This window comes from Geotrypetes seraphini, chromosome 7 (genome assembly GCF_902459505.1).
Source record: "Geotrypetes seraphini chromosome 7, aGeoSer1.1, whole genome shotgun sequence".
Lineage (NCBI taxonomy): Eukaryota > Metazoa > Chordata > Amphibia > Gymnophiona > Dermophiidae > Geotrypetes > Geotrypetes seraphini.
In genome coordinates, this window is record NC_047090.1 from 110302113 (window position 1) to 110318398 (window position 16286).

The 16286-nt window shown below is 44.5% G+C and overlaps 1 protein-coding gene across 12 annotated transcripts in view; it reads left to right on the top strand.

Moving 5' to 3' along the window:
• The window catches only part of SIPA1L1 (signal induced proliferation associated 1 like 1), a 484222-nt gene that overhangs the window by 331120 nt on the left and 136816 nt on the right, over positions 1-16286 (top strand). The gene's annotated exons all lie outside the window — the stretch shown is intronic.

Consider the following 16286-nt stretch of genomic DNA (forward strand, 5'->3'; position numbering starts at 1 on the left):
GGACAGGGAACCAGAAACAAAGCAAAAAAATGGGGCATAGAATCAGAGAAAGACAGACAGAGAAAGAAAGAAAAAGTTGGGGGAGGGAATGAGGTCTGGAGGAGAGGAAGCATACAGGAGGCTGAAAGAAGGGAAGAAATATTGGATGCACAGTCAGAAGAATAAAGTGCAACCAGATGAAATTACCAAACAAAGGTAGGAAAATGATTTTATTTTTAATTTAGTGATCAAAATGTGTCTGAATTTATATATGCTGTCTATATTTTGCACTATGGCCCCCTTTTACTAAATTGCAATAGTGTTTTTTAGCGCAGGGAGCCTATGAGCGTCGAGAGCAGCGCTGGGCATTTAGCACAGTTCCCTGCGCTAAAAACTGCTATTGTGGTTTAATAAAAAGGATGGGGGGTATATTTGTCTATTTTTGTATGGTTGTTACTGAGGTGACAATGCATAGAGTCATCTGCCTTGACTTCTTTGAAAAAAACCCAGAATAGGAATGATAATTAACATTTTCTCAGCATATAGTGTGCTTTGTGTTTTTTAATTTTATTTTTGGTAGATCATTTTGACTTGGTCATTTTAAAGTAGCTCGCAAGCCCAAAAAGTTTGGGCATCTCTGAGCTAGAGCGTTGAAACTGTGTATTTCTATTTTATCCCCCCTTTTACAAAACTGTGGAGCGTTTTTTAGCGCCAGCCGTGGTGGTAGCAGCTCTGATGCTCAGAATTCTATGAGCGTCAGGGCTGTTACCACCGTGGCTAAAATCCACAGTACAGTTTTGTAAAAGGGGGAGGGGTTAGTTTGTGATGACATATTCCATACTAGGCGAAGGTGTTTTCTGTGTTCTGTGTGTTTGAAAGACATGGTTTTCATTAGCAGTTCCAATACTCTGGATCCTTTCACTATTTTGGTTGTATACAAATGATTGTAGATATGGATTTTTTCTACACCAAATGTTTTTACTCTGATTCTATGTGTTTGAACTGCTTTCTGTATATTTCTCATAATATTCAATAAAATTATTGAACTAAAAAAAAAAAAGACATGGTTTTCTGTTAGGATTGACAATGTAGGATTGATCTGTGCTGGTCTGGCTTGTTTAGTTTTACAATGGGTGTATTGATGTACTGCTCACTGCAATATGTAAGATGCTGCCTTTTCCTAGGTACTCATGTGTGACGTGTGGTTTGTTACTAAAAATCATGTTTTTCTTACAGATGGGGGGGGGTGCCAAAAAATGATGGGCCCCGGATGTTACATATGCTAGGTACGCCACTGTATGTAAAGATACCAGAAAGCTGGCGTAGCAAAAACTTCTAAGTTTTGAGTATTTAACCCTCCCACAATCTCACGGGCACTCGTTTCAAGTTTATTGAGATTTTGATTTAAACGCAATATCAAATATTTTCAATGCGTATAACAAAAATAAATTTGGGGAAATAAATAAAACCATTTGAACAATAAACATACAAACATATCCATAGATGATTAAAATTACATAAGTAGTACAAGGATAAACTACATTTGTTTAAAAATGCATCCTCCGCACCTGCTCATAAATTTGTGGAGTATGTAACTTGTCGCTCATGCATATTTTTTTTTGCACACACCTCATCAAACCTTAGAGGGAACATTGACTGGCACTATGGTGTAAATAAAATAAAGAAACAAAAAGGACTTTTCCTCTCTCTGTTAAATCCTAGCTCACGTTTGCAGTCCAACACCAGCTCTGGCAGGATACACATTTCAAATCTGACATATTATAATCACAAAACAGAAAATAAAATTAATTTTTCTACCTTTTGTTGTCTGGTTATATTTCAAATCTTGTTGGTCCAAGGCTCTGGTTTTTTTCCGATAACTTGCTTGCCAGGGTCTCCTTCTTTCTTCTTTCTGCATGCTAACCATCCATCTGCCAACTCTGTCCTCCCTTTCCATTTCCCTTCCCTCCCCAGGAAGTCTGGTATCTTTCCTTTTTTTCATCTCCCTCCACAGATCCACCTTTTCTTAACTACCCTTTCATCCGACATCTCTCCCTCTTTCCCCACCACCCCAGAGTCCACCATCTCTCCCTTTCTTTTCCCAATTACCCTTCTATCCAGTATCTCTATCCCTCCTCCACACCATCCCTTGTGTCCAATTTCTCTCCCTTTCTGTTCCTTCCCTCCCTAAATCCCATGGTCCATCATCTCTCTCCCTCTCCTCTATTTTCAGACCCATTATTTCTTTCCCCCCCCAAAGTTTGGCATATGCACGTCTCTTTGAACACCCCCTTCCCTCTGTGTACTTCTAAACCAGGGTCCCCCCCAAATGCCTGTCCCCCCTTAAAGGTCTGCCTGTCCCCCCTTGAAGGCCTGCACCCCCCTTGAAGGCCTGTCCCACCCCCTTGTAGGCCTGTCCCCCCCTTGAAGGCCTGTCCCACCCCCTTGTAGGCCTGTCCCACCCCCTTTAAGGCCTGTCCCCCCCTTGAAGGCCTGCCTGCCTGTCCCCCCCCCCCTTGAAGGCCTGCCTGCCGGTCCCCCCCTTGAAGGCCTGTCCCCTCCCTTGAAGGCCTGCACCCCCTTGAAGGCCTGTCCCCCCCCTTGAAGGCCTGCACCCCCCTGAAGGCCTGTCCCCCCCTTGAAGGCCTGTCCCACCCCCTTGTAGGCCTGTCCCACCCCCTTTTAGGCCTGTCCCCCCCCTTGAAGGCCTGCCTGCCTGTCCCCCCCCCTTGAAGACCTGCCTGCCTGTCCCCCCCTTGAAGGCCTGTCCCCTCCCTTGAAGGCCTGTCCCCTCCCTTGAAGGCCTGCACCCCCTTGAAGGTTGGCACCCCCCCAAAGGCTTGCACCCCCCTGAAGGCCTGTCCCCCCCTTGAAGGCCTGCCTGCCTGTCCCCCCCCCCTTGAAGGCCTGTCCCCCCCCTTGAAGGCCTGCACCCCCCGAAGGCCTGCACCCCCACTTGAAGGCCTGCCTGTCCCCCCCTTGAAGGCCTGCCCCCCCCTTGAAGGCCTGCACCCCCCCTGAATGCCTGTCCCCCCCATGAAGGCCTGTCCCACCCCCTTGTAGGCCTGTCCCCCTCCTTGAAGACCTGTCCCACCCCCTTATAGGCCTGTCCCCCCCTTGAAGGCCTGCCTGCCTGTCCCCCCCTTGAAGGCCTGCACCCCCTTGAAGACCTGCACCCCCTTGAAGGTCTGCACCTCCCCCCGAAGGCCTGCAACCCCCTTGAAGGCCTGCATGCCTGTCACCCCCCTCCCCCTTGAAAGCCTGCCTGCCTGCCTGCCCGCCCGCTCCACCCTGAAGGCCTGATGCCCTGACCCACCCCGAAGGACCGTTCGCCCCCCTGGCCTCCCCGCACTACCTATGAAGCAGCCGCAGCAGGATCGCGACATCAGCTATCCCTGCGCTGCTTAGGAGCTGCTTCCTGCGCCGCGGTCCCACCCCCTCCTCTGACATCAGAGGAGGGGTGGGACCGCGGCGCAGGAAGCAGCGCCCAAGCAGCTCAGGGATTGCTGACGTCGCGATCCTGCTGCGGGCTGCTTCATAGGTGTGCTGGAAGGTCAGTGGGGCGAGCGGTCCTTCGGGCGTGGGGGGGGGACTGAGCGGCAAGGCCGGGAACACCCCCTCAGAGCTGGCACCCGAGGCGGACCGCCCCCACCTTGGTACGCCACTGGCACAACCATAGGGAGAGACTTAAATTTAACAATGGATACTCAGAGGGAATACAGCAATGGAGAGTCAAGTGTGCTTACTTGGATAGGATGCAGAAATCTGGTACTGAACTCTTTCATGAATTCAGATGACTTATTTGAAATGTTTCACCTTCAGTTGGAGCCATTTGAATTTAGTTCCTGGAGCTTTCTCGCAGTCTACTGCCTTGATCTTCACTCCCAGTTTTCAAAGTCCAGGTTTTCAGGATATTCCTAATAAATATGCATATCTTACTCAAAAAAGCTGTATAGAACATATTTTCATTTATTTAACAAATCTTTATACATAATCATTATATCATACTCTAAAAATAATTCAAATATCCTCTTAACTTTATTTATAAATACTTTTCTAAAGAATTAATCTAATCTTCTATTTGTGCATCGCTCATACATATACAGGCTCAAGGCGAATGTAAAGAGAGGTAAGAGGGGAGATAAGGAGAGGAGGAAGGGAAAGGGAGAGAAGAGAGGGCAAAGGAGATTACCGTATTTTCGCGGATATAACGCGCACCATTGTAAAACGCGCACAGGGGTATAGCGCGCAGAAATCACGATGATATGTACAAAAACTTTTCTATACCGCGCTCAGGCATATAACGCGCATGCTGCCCGACTCTCCTTTCGCCCGCCCTGACTTTCCGTGCCTGTCCCGACTCTCCGTTCACCCCCCCTGACTTCCGTGCACTGTCCTCCCTTGAAGTCCTGTCCCCCCTTGAAGGTCTGTCCCCATCCTGAAAGCCTGATGCCCCCCCCCGACGTCCGATACATCCCCCCCCCCCGGCAGGACCACTCGCACCCTCACCCCGAAGGACCGCCGACTCCCCAACAATATCGGGCCAGGAGGGAGCCCAAACCCTCCTGGCCACGGCGACCCCCTAACCCCACCCCGCACTACATTACGGGCAGGAGGGATCCCAGGCCCTCCTGCCCTCGACGCAAACCCCCTCCCCCCAACGACCGCCCCCCCCCAAGAACCTCCGCCCGTCCCCCAGCCGACCCGCGACCCCCCTGGCCGACCCCCACGACACCCCCACCCGCCTTCCCCGTACCTTTGTGTAGTTGGGCCAGAAGGGAGCCCAAACCCTCCTGGCCACGGCGACCCCCTAACCCCACCCCGCACTACATTACGGGCAGGAGGGATCCCAGGCCCTCCTGCCCTCGACGCAAACCCCCCTCCCCCCCAGCCGACCCGCGACCCCCCTGGCCGACCCCCACGACCCCCCCACCCCCCTTCCCCGTACCTTTGGAAGTTGGCCGGACAGACGGGAGCCAAACCCGCCTGTCCGGCAGGCAGCCAACGAAGGAATGAGGCCGGATTGGCCCATCCGTCCTAAAGCTCCGCCTACTGGTGGGGCCTAAGGCGCGTGGGCCAATCAGAATAGGCCCTGGAGCCTTAGGTCCCACCTGGGGGCGCGGCCTGAGACACATGGTCGGGTTTGGCCCATGTGCCTCAGGCCGCGCCCCCAGGTGGGACCTAAGGCTCCAGGGCCTATTCTGATTGGCCCACGCGCCTTAGGCCCCACCAGTAGGCGGAGCTTTAGGACGGATGGGCCAATCCGGCCTCATTCCTTCGTTGGCTGCCTGCCGGACAGGCGGGTTTGGCTCCCGTCTGTCCGGCCAACTTCCAAAGGTACGGGGAAGGGGGGTGGGGGGGTCGTGGGGGTCGGCCAGGGGGGTCGCGGGTCGGCTGGGGGGGAGGGGGGTTTGCGTCGAGGGCAGGAGGGCCTGGGATCCCTCCTGCCCGTAATGTAGTGCGGGGTGGGGTTAGGGTGTCGCCGTGGCCAGGAGGGTTTGGGCTCCCTTCTGGCCCAACTACACAAAGGTACGGGGAAGGCGGGTGGGGGTGTCGTGGGGGTCGGCCAGGGGGGTCGCGGGTCGGCGGGGGGACGGGCGGAGGTTCTTGGGGGGGGGCGGTCGTTGGAGGGAGGGGGGTTTGCGTCGAGGGCAGGAGGGCCTGGGATCCCTCCTGCCCGTAATGTAGTGCGGGGTGGGGTTAGGGGGTTGCCGTGGCCAGGAGGGTTTGGGCTCCCTCCTGGCCCGATATTGTTGGGGAGTCGGCGGTCCTTCGGGGTGAGGGTGCGAGTGGTCCTGCCGGGGGGGGGATGTATCGGACGTCGGGGAGTCGGCCGGGCAAGAGGGCTTGGGCTCCCTCTTGCTCCGATCGTGGATGCGGGTGCGGGTGGGAGCGCGTAGCGAGCGGTCGTTCGGGGTGGGGGTGCGAGCGGTCCTGCTGGGGGGGTGAATCGGGCGTCGGGCGGGGTGGGAACTATGTTTAAAAACTTTTGTATACCGCGCTCAGGCATATAACGCGCGAGGGGTATGCGCGGTACGTAAAATCACGTATAACGTGCGCGTTATATCCGCGAAAATACGGTAATTAATTAGAATCCCCTTCTTAATTATAATGACAGATAAATATCCCATAAAATGTTCAATTCTCAGAATGTTTCAAACCACAATCTTCTTTCTATCTCCTTAAATTCGGTTATCTTGTTTGCTGTAAAATGTTTGTAATTGAATGCTGGCTATCTTGTTTCCAAAATCCATTGGGAAGTAGTGACTATGCAGCTCTCTCTCATGTATATTTGGGATCTGTTGCTGAAAATAACATATGGAACTGATGTTTAGACGTACTGAGGCAGTGTTTTAAAGACATGTTAATAGGCATTAATTTCTACTTTAGAAACCAGACTGACATTTTGATCTTGAGGATCCAGAAACACAATGTTTCATCTACAGTACTAGCCTTGGAAACTTACTTAGCCTGTTATCAAACTGGGATTACTTTTCCTGTTTGTGGTGTCATGTGGGCTTGTTTATCTTTTAGAATTAAAAAAATTGTTATTGGTCATATACTCGTATTAATGTATCTTGCTAAATTTGAATGAAAAAATGACATTTGTAAAGAATCATGCAGATTCATAGCTATTAAGACATGCCTATGTTAAGATGGAATATATTTAAAAGGATCGTAGTTTAAAGATCAAACTAAATGCTTGCTACCATGGAAACTGAACAAGCAGATCATGGATTTAACAGCTTTATATTTAAAGCATTTGTATAAATAACACAATTCTTTTCAGGCTGACACCTTAAGAGCTGGCGAGCCATTGGACAGACTATGCAGTCATTTAGGGGAACTGCTCTAGGGGTAGCAAAGAATCAAAGTGATAGGCCCAGACAGTCGCACAAACTCAAAGAACCATCAATGTGCACTTTTTACACTTTTATGCATTTTACTTGATTGTTTTAAGAGTGGTGGCATTGAAGTGATCATTATTGAGTTTAATTATCAAAATCTTGTGGGAGAGGAACCTGTGGGCCTAAAAGGTACTTGAGACACAAAGCTGAAGGTTCACCTAATATGCTTGCACTAGACCCTGATATCATCAAACAATTACTGTTTTTTTATGGATGATATCACCAGAAGAATCAAAGTTTGAGCTGAAATTAGGGATGCCACTAGCAGCCGCAAAAGGTCAAGGCAGCCATTTTAGAAGGCAGCCACATGGAGGCAGGAGCGTGAGGATCACGCTCCTGCCACGAAGACCTCGCTGGATCACCAGGTTCCTTGGTAGGCTCAGGGGGAGGGGGAGATTGTGAGGTTGGGAGAGAGATTAAAGGGTCCAAGTCTGGAGAAGAGAGAGAATCTTGGTTGGGGGAGGGGGACAGGCAGGGACGGGAGGGAAGAGAGGTGCAGATACCTGAGAGGGGTTTGAAGGAAGAAAGAGGGGAGAGAGAGAGACTTGGAATATCTCAAACTCTCTTCTCTACCCATTGTGGCTCTTTGTAAATCTTTGTAAAAAGGTTGCCGACCCCTGGCCTAGCCTATTACGTGCAGAGTAAATTATTTGGAAGTAACATATTTACAAAACAAAGTAGTCTTGATTGCTTTATGAAAACAAAATAGCTAATTATATAGGTCACTGTCGTAGGCAGTGAGTTTTATAACTTTGCAGCACAATAAGAGAATAGCATAGAACAGAATTTCTTAGGTTTAACACCCTTGCAAGGTGGAAGCATTCATTTTAATTGATTGCAAGTCTCATGTCTAGGATGTAAGAAGTTAATAAGATGGTACAAATAGAGTGGAGCTATCCCATGAAGATCTTGAATATAAAACAATCTTATTTAAACTTGATCCTAGCTTCGATTGGCAACAAATGAAAATATATGTACTGTAAAGAGCCTATCAATCGAACAGCAGCATTTTGGATATTTAGAGCAACCTAAGTAGATGATACTATAATCTAGTTTTGACAGGATCAATGCCTGCATTAGCAACTTGAATTGATAATACAGGCATTTCTCAATAACCTGAAATGGTTATTAACCAGGTAATTTACTGATCGCTCTCAAAGCGACAAATTCAAAATCTGAAAATCCGTTAACCTGAAACTTAAATTACCTGGAAAATTAACCTGCTTTTCCTGCCACTCTTCCTCTCTCCCCTGAAATTAACCATTCAGATCATCTGTTTGAATTGTGGCTTACCCAACATTAAACTATGGAAGCACCATAAGCAGTGAAATAGCAGAGTAGTGGTTAGAGAAGCAGGGGAAGATTTGAGAACCAAAGGAGCTGGGAGCAAATGTCACTGATGCATCCTGTGACCTTGGATGTCATTTCACCCTCAATTGCCTCAGGTATAAACTTAACAGCAAGAATCACTAGCACATGCTAATGCAGTTAACCTTCATTATTAGTAACTAAATTCCATAAAATGGAACTTTCACTAAAATAACACACCTTAACAGCATTAGCGAAGAATAGCAAAATATCTAACTGAATTTAACTTGCCTTGAGCTGGCAATGAAAAGGGTCAAACAGCTGATCTGAACTGTGAATCTTCCAAGAGAAAGAGGCATTGATGATAGTGAGAAGTGTTTATCTAAAGAAAATCATAATCCAGTACAGTGGTATTCCTAACTTTTCTGGGTAAATTGTGCCCTGCTGTGTAGAAACAGAGAACCTGATGACAGATGAGTATAAAGAGGAAATCAAAATACACACCAAATAATGGACTGAAAAACAGCACCAAGGCCTCATAGATTGGGATAGCAGAGTTCACTTTATTGAAAGACCCAAGATGGACCATGTTTTGGCAAACAGTGTCTGCATCAGGGATCCATACAACTCCAAATGGGATGAACAATTAGCCAGATTGTGTGAACTCTCAAAGAACAGTCCAAACTGTCTAATGAATGTTGGCACTGTCATCTCGAAGCAGGATACTTTAGATCATTTATTATTCTATTGTCCATTCATTATGAATTTTTGGAAATCAATTTGGGACCAAATTAACTGTTTATTAGATAACCCTGTGGCATTATCATATGATACTGTGCTGTTTGGTATGGCAATGAGAGCAAAAAGTCAGATATCTACAAATAATAACAAATTATTACTTATAATGACTGGGGTTGCCATTCAACAAATTACATATAATTGGAAAAATTGGAATAGATTAAATTATAATTTTGGGTGGAACTCCTTATGTCATATTTATAAAATGGAGAGACTTATTGCAATACAACAGGGTTGTTTTAGGAAATTTCAAGATATTTGGGAGCCATTAACAAAATATTGTAATGATTAGAAAAATCTTGTTTCCCTTAAATTTACAAGTTCAATTATGGGGTAGGAGGGAGGGTATTTTTATTGTTACATGTTGTATAAGTATTGATTATATGAAAGATACGGGTGGGGAGGGGGGGAGATAAGGGAATATTATATGTATCATTGTTGATTATTAAGTGATATATTTATGGTTATTTGTATGGATATGTTATCACATTTATTCTAAGTTTAAAAATGAATAAAGATTAAAAAAAAAAAAATAGAAAAAAAAAAGAGCATCAATTATCTGATGACAGCTATTCCACAATGCGTTTTGAAAAAAACCCCATTTGTACAAATAACAAGCTGCAGATCACTCACATTTAGTCAAAAGCTTTAATAATGTGAACTCTGCTATCCCAATCTACAAGGCCCATGATGCTGAGATAAGTATAAAGCCCATCTAATCTTTCAACCTTGTTTCTTAGTATAGTTCTGTTGACTGGTGTTTCTGAAGATGGGTTTGGAGTATTCTCTTGCCAGTCTGGTTTTGAGGATATTCATAATGAATATGTATGAAAATAGATGTGTGTGCAGTGGAGGATGTGCAAGCAATAATTAAGCCCAACAAAGGGGAGGCAAAACCTAAGGGTTGCTACAAAACCAGCCATTTACCGTATATACTCTAATATAAACTGGAATTTTGGGACCAAAAAATTGGCCCAAAAATGGGGGTCCCGGTTTATATTAGGGCAGCGCCCCTCCCAGAATTATTGCAAGCCGCCACCAGGCTCTGCACCCTGTCCCCCCTCCCTGCCCTGTCCATTCTCCTCTGTCGATCCCTGGTGGTCCAGAGGTGCAGCGGGCAGGAGCGAGCTTTCCACGCTCCTGCCCCACTGCTAACCTGGTTGGTGGTGGCTGCTGCGAGATCCAGTTTCTTCTGCTGCTGAGCGGCAACAAGCAGAAGCACATTTTGGCGCACCTGCTTGGTGCTGAGTGGCTTCTTAATTGGTTACCGGGTCGGCTACATATGGCGTGCTGATGGCTGCCTCCAACCCCTGCTGTTGTCTGGACTCGAATGAAGGGGTGGGAGGGAGTGCATTTTTGGACACAGAAGGCATGAACTTGGAAGAGAGGATGGAGGAAGGGAGGAAAAGAGATGCTGAAGTGGGTGAGGGAACAGATAGGGAGAATTGAGTGTGGGTGTGTCAGTGAGCGAGAAAGAGAGATGGTTGTGTACACATGGGGAATGGAAGAAAGAGGAGAATTTTTGGTCATAGGGAGGGAGTGAGGTACAGATGATAGGGAAGAGAAAGATGAGAGTGAGAAATGTGGTGGAAAGGGAACAGTGGGACAGACTGAAAGGGATGCAAGAGGGAGGAATATTGGACATAGTGGTGAAGGGAATGGAGGGAGAGATGTGGCATGGTGCTGGAGAGGGGTGATAGAACAGAAGGAGAAATGTTGAGCATGGGGCTGGTGGGCAGACACAAAAGACGAGAAAGGGATAAATGCTGAACCATGGTAGGAGGAACCAATGGACAGCAACAGAAGAATTTACAGAAGATGGGAAAGCGGAAAAAAGAAACTGGGACCAACTTGATGGAAAAATAAGTTTCCAGACAACAAAGGTAAAAAGAGGAATTTATTGACTAAAATATGTTAGCTTTGGAAAATGTATATAGCAGATGTATTTGTATTGTGTTCAAAAGAAAAGGTTTTATTTCTACAGTGTTGAAGTACTTGCTGACCTTTGCTGTGGCTGGTGGGGATCCCCAAGCACCGCCAGCAGAGGACCTCCTCTAGAGATGACCAGAACTCCCCTCCACCAAGCGTAGTAGTCGCTGGCAGCATCCATGAGCCACTAAGGTGCCAGCATCTGTGACTCAGGGACGCTACTGCTGCCTGCCAAGCTTGGCAAAAGGGACCCCCAGCCAACTGCAGAGGAAGCCCTCAGCTGAAAGCTTGGGGGTCCTTATCAGCTGAGTATTTATATTTTATATTTACATTACAGATTCTAGTAGAAACCCGTTTACAAAGTATGTATTATTCCCAATTAATATTTCCAAATTAATAAAGTGTCTTTGCTTATTTGTAAATGGGTCTCTACCAGAGCCTTTAATTCAGTAACATAATTAAATGAAATAACTATTTCTGAAGTTTATGGGGACGGGTGAGGACAGAGGGATTCCTCGCAGGGACGGGTGAGATTTTGGTGGGGATGGGTGGGATTTCTGTCCCCGCGCAACCCTCGCCTAAATTTTGTCTACCACCATTTGCCTATTGGAGAATTAAGAGAATTGTTTTCCACCAAAACATGGTATTAAGGAGGTCAGCCGATTTCCAGTTGTGAAGTATCATTTGTATGGTAAGGGCAATGAGGAAACTGTTGACATTTATCTAGCTCATCAGGACTAGGGATCTAAAAATAATGATGGCAGGCTTGAGCTGGGAATGAATAGGTAGGATCTTGATATGTCACTGAAAAATTTTATTATGATTTTGAAAACAAAAACAGAAGCACAAAGTAGATGATCAATTAATCTAAGAGGTTTGACTAATTGTAAAGTAAATATCCAATATTCTTTCAAAAGGAGACAAGTCCTCTTGCCCTCAACGTATGAACTAGGAATTTGTTAATAATAAACCAGGTAAGTTGAGTAAATTTATGATGGAAGTCCAAATATCAGGTAACCACAGAAGACACCATCTGCTGAGTATTCAGCCAGCTGTGATATTCACACAACCTAAGTTTAACTGGTCTAATAGTGCAAACAATATGCTGTTTTTGCAAAGATATTTATAAATGAAGAGATCTGATACGGGGCACTTAATTCACATTTTGAGTTTGAGCACATGATTGGAAAGCACTGTTGATGTAGGGAGAGCAGTCGTGAGTAGCTCCTGAGTCATGGCAACCTCATATTACATGCTCTCGGATGAGTCCTGCTGAAAGTCCTTCATACTCTCTATAAAATTTATAAAATGTATTTTGATTGAAGTTTTTGGAAAATCTGTATCACATTATTTTGATTATAGGGCAGATTTTATAGAAATTAAATAGAAGAGGTGCATGCAAAGCTGTTCTAGGACCAGCTTGAGAAACACTGCCATAGGCTTTCTTTCCTTTTAAGTCTCCTAACCTGAGATCATCTGTGTCAGTCCCATGCTTGCTTAAATTCCATTACTGTACTATAGTTTCCTTCTTTATCACAACCTCAGAAGGCCTTTAGATTCATCCACCATTTTTTTTTTCATGAAGAAACAACAATCCAGAACTGTTTCAAGGAAGGGTTTTAATGACAACAAAATAAATCCCAATGTATTCTGTCAGCTTGTTTCTTTCTCCATTTTTTTCTTGTAGTTCATGTTGGAATTCAGCATTAGGTCACACAGGACCCCAATAAGAGCTTGCACAGGTTCACTATGGTATCAACCTTATATTCAACTTATCGCTTCAGTATAAATCCCTTAATAGTTAAAAATTAATAGCATTAGTAATTGTTCACAGTCCTTCTTACCTTCAGTTGCTGCTACATTCTTCTATTCTCTTCACCACCTATAGTCAACATTCCTTAGATCCTTCCTGTCTTCCTTCACCTCATTCTACAGTTCATTCCTCCTCCCCATTCCTGTGCTGTTGCTACTCTTGCCCACTTCTCTGTCTCATGTGGTTACTAAAATTCTTGAGGTTATTGCCCATTGCAAACAAAAACAAAGAACTGTGGATATAGATGTTCTGGAGATAATTTATTATACACTGACAAATAAAAATTCAATGAAAAAAGTACAATGATAAAAAATACAGTGGTAAAAATCCAACCGGACCCTACATGGTCCGTGTTTGGGCGAACACGCCTTCCTCAGGGGTCCAATGGTTTGCAACCTCACATATAAAGAATTGGACTGAAAACAGTCTATTATCTTTAAATATGTGAGCAAAGAACACCGCAGACGTTGTTTTGCTACTTCAGCTTGTCTGTGGTGTTCTTTGCTCACATGTTTAAAGACAATAGACTGCTTTCAGTCCAATTCTTTATATGTGAGGTTGCAAACCATTGGCGTATTCGCCCAAACATGGACCGTGTAGGGTCCGGTTGGATTTTTACCACTGTATTTTTTATCATTGTACTTTTTTCATTGAATTTTTATATGTCAGTGTATAATAAATTATCTCCAGAACATCTGTATCCACAGTTCTTTGTTTTTGTTTTCACTGTAGATCACTGGGTCTCCCCATTTTTCTTTGTTGTATTGCCCATTGCAGCCATTTCATAAGACAATTATAGCACTCACAGTCTTCAGTAGCTGCCCCCAGAGCTTTTTCTGTCTACTTTGCACATACTCTAGTCCAGGGGTAGGGAACTCCGGTCCTCGAGAGCCCTATTCCAGTCGGGTTTTCAGGACATCCCCAATGAATATGCATGAGATCTATTTGCATGCACTGCTTTCAATGCATAGTCATTGGGGAAATCCTGAAAACCCGACTGGAATAGGGCTCTCGAGGACCGGAGTTCCCTACCCCTGCTCTAGTCCTTTCAGCAGTTGTAGATGGTGTCTACTTCCTGCCAACTCTGGTCCTTTTCTCGTACAGCAGTGCTTCTCAACCCAGTTCTCAGGGCACAGTTAACCAGTAATGTTTTCAGGATAGTTACAATGACTATGTACTGCTTTCTTAGCATGATAATCTTATCTCATGCATTTCATTGCAGATATCCTGACAATCCCACTGGCTGAGTATTCTCTGAGGGCAGCATTGAGAACCAATGTTGTCCATAATTTTTCTGTAGTGGTGGCAATTGATACATATTGTTGCATTACCCAACATCCCCTGTAACAGCAAACACATTATACCAAAAAGTGATGGTTTGCAGAGAAAAGAGGAATGATAACCTAAGACATATTTATTGGTCAGGTACTAGCCAATTTAAAATAGTGAGCCTTAAATTAAGAAGAATTAGGTTCACGGTTGCCCAACCACAAAATAATTAAGTCTTGAAAAAAACAATTAAGAGCAGGCCTTCCCTTCAATAAATAAAGAGGAAAAGTGAGTTAACTTAGAAATCTTGTCAGATCTGAATGCTTGCGTTCCACTTCTGAAGAGCATCACTAAAAGCAGGTTTTATCCCTTCTGAGTTTACATAAAAACTGAGTGTTCTGGTGCTTTTTCCCCCACTTAAAGTAAAAACATGAAACAAAATCAGTGCTGCTTGGCTGAAGGTCTAAAGTAAACCCTGCAGGAAGTTACTTGCAAAGGCTGGAATGCATTCGTGTAAATTGTACATCTGGAAATAGAGGAAACTGCTTGATTTCACTCTGCACAAGTCCAGTGAGTGGGTTAACTTCCACATGCTGCTATGAATTGTGAGATGCCTCTCTAAGGGAAGGGAGAATCACATAGGGCTAGATTTGCTAAACCTTCCGATCCTGTAGCTTTACTGGTTTTGCGATCGTTTCCCGACCCGATTCACTAAACTGCTTACCACTCAATCTCCTATCTGATCCACCCATGCAAATGAGTAAAACCCCATACAAAATAGCCAAGCGATTGATTCACTAACAGTTGCTTAGCTATTTTGAATCGGATTTTACTATCATAAAATCTGACTGCTGCAGACCTGTCAGTAACTGTGTTACCAATCAAAGAGAAAAAGGGGGTATAAAGGATAATTTATACAAATCTACTTCAATTAATTTTCTACACATAAATGTCTAACTTCTTTGTTGTAGTTGATATATTATTTCTAATAACCCACTTTTTATCATACAAGTACAACTCGAAGTACAACCCCTTTATAACAACAAACTTACCCCAGCATATAAACTAAGAGGTTGAAGTATCATAAAGAACGCATTGTTCTCAGTAAAGAGACCTCTTATAACTTGGATGTTATTTCAAGTCTTCATCCTGAATGCACGTGTTATAATCATTTACTTCAAAACCTCCTTCCTACCGAAATTATTGTAAATTAATTTAGTTTATTAATTTAATTAAGAGACTATCAACTAATTAACTAAGGGCTCCTTTTATCAAGGCACGCTATGGGGGTTAGCGCATTGGACATTTCATCACGCTGTAACCCCCGCGGCAGCCTAAAATCCTAACGCCTCGTCAATGGAGGCGTTAGGTACTAGCACGGCAGATACAGTTTAACGCGCGGTGTTCCGCGCGTTAAACCTCTACCGCCCCTTTGTAAAAGGACCCCTAAGAGTTCAAACCTATATTTTATTTAATTAATTAAACATATATTATTAATTTAATTTAATTGTAATATCCAAACCTAAAATCGATTCATTCAATTCACCAGTATGTCTATATGTATTGAAGAAGAACAGCAACTCTTATCTTAATGGCTTCCCAGCCAGAACCAACGTTGGTGGGTCATGAACTACCCTACGCTCAAACTGTTTTAGAGCGTTTCAGCTATTAACTAGCCTTCATCGGGGGATAATGTTGCTGCTGTGCCACTTCTTAGTTTATCAACCTCGTTCCCATAAGTGTTTTCCCTCCTTTTTTTTCTTAAGAGGTACCCCATTTAATAATTATTCTGACCAGGTTTCCATTGCTTGAAAAATGCCTTCTTTGTTTATGTATTTGTTGGCTGGAATCTAACCTGTTATTTTATTTTCCTGTAAATATTATTACATTATGATGCTTTTATTGTGGTTAACCACTAGCCCCCTGTTTTACGAAGCCGCACATCAACGGCCCCAAAGCCCTTTAAATCTCTGGGCTTCGGGCCGTTACTGCAGCGCAACGCTAGCGCGGCTTCGTAAAACAGGCCCTAGATTGTTTGCAAAGTTGTGTTTGATAAGAATCATCATGTCTACAGCATTACCACAGGAGGATTTCTACGAAGATATCACTCACAATATAGTACAGAACTTCTATTAACCATAACCACCAAAATCAAACAAACCATAACCATGGGACTCATTTAACTAGTAGGAAATCAGTGCACACTATAGTGATTTTAAATGTTATGTTTACGGGTCACTTACATTCATTTGTCTTTTGGAAGAAATACCCCTTTCCTTACT